The sequence below is a fragment of the Scylla paramamosain genome, chromosome 1 (assembly GCF_035594125.1).
Source record: "Scylla paramamosain isolate STU-SP2022 chromosome 1, ASM3559412v1, whole genome shotgun sequence".
In the NCBI taxonomy this organism is placed as follows: Eukaryota; Metazoa; Arthropoda; class Malacostraca; order Decapoda; family Portunidae; genus Scylla; species Scylla paramamosain.
Window position 1 is genome coordinate 18,764,096 of NC_087151.1, and position 5,103 is coordinate 18,769,198.

The following is a 5,103-nucleotide window of genomic DNA, read 5'->3' on the forward strand; positions in this document are numbered from 1 at the left end:
TACCGAAGGAACTTAAAAATCACTCATAATACACGTTTCTCGTAATGTTCTTTCGTTTCCCAAACACAAGGTTCTTTGCATTTATTGAAGCGTTTTTTTTAGATAACATGATCAAAAACACTCAAAATACATGTATTTGGTAATGTTATTCTGTTTCTCCATAAAATGTATTTTGCATGAGTTTTACCGTTTTGGTATGTAAGGAGCTCAAAAACACTTAAAGGCCAGTTATTGGTAAAATTTGGTTTTATTCCTATGATTGCTCTGGCTTTTAGTGCTTTATTGCGTAACACGCTCAAAAACACTGTAAAGACATGCAAAGCCTCCCATATGAGGAAATTAAAGACCTTACCAGAAATCTGTCTTTTGAGTGTTTTTCAGCATGTTAGGCTCCAAAACGATAAATAATAAGGAACTCACTCTTTGTGGGAATGAAAGAAAATTACTGAAAACGTGTCTTCTCAGTGTTTTACGTACAAAAAAGCTAAAACTGATACAAACCAACCAATATCAAGAAGCAGAAAAACATTACCAAAAATGTATATTTTGGGTGTTTTTGAGCTTGTTACAAAGAAAAAAAAAAAGCGAAAATGGATACAAAGCTCTCTATATAGGGAAACAAAGGGACATTGCGAGAAAAATGTATAATGAATGTTTTATAGTTAAAAAAAAACCACAAGGCAAAAAACGCAAAAACTCGTGTTAATGCTGAAACTCATAAATAACACTCTTAATTGAGAAACAGAGCAACCTTACTAAATGCGTTTCAAAAACACTAAAAGGCAAGTTCTTTGTAAAAGTTGGTTTTATTCCCATGTAATGTGATTGCCATGCTTTTTAGTGCTTTATTGCCTAACACGCTCAAAAATACTCAAAGACACTTTTCTGGTAATGTCTTTTTTTTTTCCACATAAAGCTAGTTTCGCATGGAATTTGGGGTTTTGGTAACTAAGAAAGTAAAAAAACACTCAAAATACACGCATTTAGTAAGGTTGTTCTGTTTCTTGATTATGAGTGTTATTCATGAGTTTCAGTATTTTGGTATCTTAGAAACTTTTCCATACAGTCGAGTTTTTGCGTTTTTTTGCCTTGTGATTCTGGTGAAACTATAAAACACTCATTATACACGTTTCTCGTTATGTCCTTTTTTTTTTCCTTATATAGAGTGCTTTGCATCCATTTTCGCGTTTCTTTTAATGTAACAAGCTCAAAAAGACACAAAATATACTTTTTTGGTAATGTTATTCTATTTCTTCATTTTGGTTAGTTTGCATGCGTTTTAGAGTTTTCTACGTAAAACACCGAAAAGACACGTTTTCAGTAATTTTGTTTTGGATTCCCATTTATTTTGACTTCCTTGTGTTTTATCGTGTTGGTTCCTAACATGCTGGAAAATACTCATAAGACAGTTTTCTGGTAAAGACGTTTAATTTCCCCATATAGGTGGCTTTGGATAAACTTTAGGGGTTTGGTACATAACAGTCCTAAAAAAAAAAGCTAAATTTAACTTTTGTGATAATGTTCTTATTTCATATAATTTCCTGAACTTTGCCCGAATTTTGGCAAATCGTTACCTGTGAAGATGAATAAGAATGAAAAAAAAAATTGTATTTTTTCATTTATTTATTTATTTTTCTCAATAAAGAATGTAATTTGTGGCTTTTAGCTTTTTCGTACTTAATGAACTTAAAAACACTCATAATACACGTTTCTCGTAGTGTCCTTTCATTTCCCAAAATTACGGTTCTTTGCATGTATTTAAGCGTTTTTATTGGTAACACGATGTTTTTATTGGTAACATTTTGCATGCATTTTAGTGTTTTTGTATATAAGGAGCTCAAATACACTTAAAGGCAAGTTCTTGTTAAAAATTGGTTTTATTCCAATGTAATGTGATTGCCCTGCTTTTTAGTGCTTTATTGCCTAACACGCTAAAAAACACTCATAAGACATTTTTCTGGTAATGTCATTTTTGTCCCACATAAACATGGTTTCGCATGCAATTTGGGGTTTTGGTAACTAAGGATGTGAAAAGCACTCAAAATACACGCATTTAGTAAGATTGTTCTGTTTCTGAATTAAGAGTGTTGTTCCAGAGTTTCAGCATTTTGGAATGTAAGAAACTTCTCTATATAAACGAATTTTTGCGTTTTTTGCCTTGTAGTTCTTGTGAAACTATAAAACACTCATTATACACGTTTCTCGTAATGTCTTTTTGCTTTCTAATATAGAGTGCTTTCTATCCATTTTCGCGTTTTATGTAGGTAACAATTTCAAAAACACTTAAAATATACATTTTTGGTAATGCTATTTCATTTCTTCATATTGGTTGTTTTACATCCGTTTTAAAGTTATTTTACGTAAAACACCGTAAAGACACGTTATTAGTAATTTTGTTTTACATTCCCATATAGATTGACTGCCATGTTATTTATCGTGTTGGTTCCTAACATGCTGAAAAACACTCATAAGACCGTTTTCTGTCAAAAACGTTTAATTTACCCGTATAGGTGGCTTTCCATGCACTTTAGGGGTTTGGTACATAACAGTCCGAAAAAAAATCTAAATTTAACTTTTTTGATAATGTTTTTATTTCACATAATTTTCTGAATTTTTGCCCGAATTTTGGCATTTCGTTACCTGTGAAGATGAATAAGAAAGAACAAAAAATATTGTATTTTTTTTTATTTATTTATTGTTTCTCAATAAAGAGTGTTATTTGTGGCTTTTAACTTTTTGGTAATTAATGAACTTAAAAAAACACTCATAATACACGTTTCTCGTAATTTCTTTTCGTTTCCCAAAAATAGTGTTCTTGGCATTTATTTAAGCGTTTTTATTGGTAACATGATCAGAAACACTCATTTTGGTAATGTTATTGTTTCACCATAAAGAGTGTTTTCCATGCGTTTTAGCGGTTTGGTATATAAGGAGCTCAAAAACACTTAAAGGCAAGTTTTTGGTATAAATTGGTGTTATTCCAATATAATATGATATCCCTGCTTTTTAGTGCTTTATTGCCTATCACGCTCAAAAACACTTAAAAGATACTTTTCTGGTAATTTCATTTTTTCCTCACATAAAGGTGGTTTCGCATGGAATTTGGGGTTTTGGTAACTAAGAATGTGAAAAGCACTCAAAATACACGCATTTATTAAGGTTGTTCTGTTTCTCAATTAAGAGTGTTTAAGATTTGTAATTAAGAGTTTCAGCATTTTGGTATCTAGGAACCTTCTCCATATACACGAGTTTTTGTGTTTTTTGCCTTTTGGTTCTTTTGAACTATAAAAAACTCATTATACACTTTTCTTGCAAAGTCGTTTTGTTTTCAAATATAGAGTGCGTTGCATCAATTTTCGCGTTTTTTTTTTTCTAGGTAAGAAGCTCAAAAACACACAAAATATACCTTTTTGGTAATGTTTTTCTATTTCTTGATATTGGTAGGTTTGTATCCGTTTTGGCGTTTTTCTAAGTAAAACAAAGAAAAACACGTTTTCAGCAATTTTGTTTTGGATTCTCATATAGAGTGAGTTCCTTATTATTAATTGTTTTGGTGCCTAACATGCTGAAAAACACTCAAAAAACAGACTTCTGGTAATGTCGTTTAATTTCCTCATGTAGGAGTCTTTAGATGCACTTTAGGGTTTGGTATATAACAGTCCGAAAAAAAAGCTAAAATTTACTTTTTTGATCATTTTTGTTTTATGATATAATAGCCCTGAATTTTCTTAGAATTTTGGCATTTCGGTATCTATGAAGATTAATAACAAAAAAAAAAATCCAATTTTCTTATTTTCTTAATTTTTTTGTAAATAAAGAGCGTTATTTCTGGGTTTTAGCTTTTTGGTACTTAAGGAACTTAAAAACACTGATAATACACGTTTCTCGTAATGTCCTTTCGTTTCGCAAACATAAGGTTTTTTGCATTTATTTAAGCGTTTTTATAGATAACATGATCAAAAACACTTAAAATATATGTTTTTGGTAATTTTATTCTGTTTCTCCATAAATGGTGTTTTGCATGCGTTTTAGCGTTTTGGTATGTAATGAGTTCAAAAACACTTAAAGGCAAGTTCTTGGTAAAAGTTGTTTTAATTCCCATGTAGTATGATTGTCCTGCTTTTTAGTGCTTTATTGCCTACCACGCTCAAAAACACTCAAAAGACACTTTTTTGGAAATATTTTTTTTTTTTTCCCACATAAAGCTAGTTTTGCATGGAATTTGAGGTTTTGGTAACTAAGAATGTGAAAAAAAACTGAAAACACAGGCAATTAGTAAGGTTGTTCTATTTCTTAATTAAAAGTGTTATTCATGAGTTTCAGCATTTTGGTATGTAAGAAACTTTTCTAATACACACATTTGGTTAGGTATTTCTGTTTCAAAATTAAAAGTGTTATTCATGAGTTTCAGCTTTTTGGTATGTAAGAAACTTCTTTATGTACACGAGTTTTTGAGTATTTTACCTTGTGGTTCTTGTTATACTATAAAACACTCATACTCGTTTCTCGTAATGTCCTCTTCTTTGCCAATATAAAGTGCTTTCTATCCATTTTTGCATTTTTAGTAGGTAACAAGCTCAAAAACTCATCAAAATATATTTTTTTGGTAATGTTATTCTATTTCTTCATATTGGTTGGTTTGCATCCGTTTTTTGCGTTTTTCTACGTAAATCACTGAAAAGACACGTTTTAAGTAATATTGTTGAAATTGCTGAAAAACACTCAAAAGAAAGGTTTCTAATAAAGTTGTGCAATTTCCCCGTATAGGTGGATCTGCATGCACTTTAGAGTTTGTACATAACTCCGGAAAAAAACTAAAATTATTTTTTTTATAATGATTTTTTTTTTTACAAAATTTCCATGAATTTTGCCAGAATTTTGGCATCTCGGTAGCTATGAAGAAGAATAAAAATTTCTCTCTATAAAGAGTTATTTGTGGGTTTTAGTTTTTTGGTAGTTAAGGAACTTAAAAACACTCATAATAAACGATTTTCGTAATGTCCTTTCATTTTCCAATCATAGGGTTCTTTGCATGTATTTAGACATTTTTATGGGTACCATGATCAACAACTCTCAAAATACATGTTTCTTGTAATGTTATTC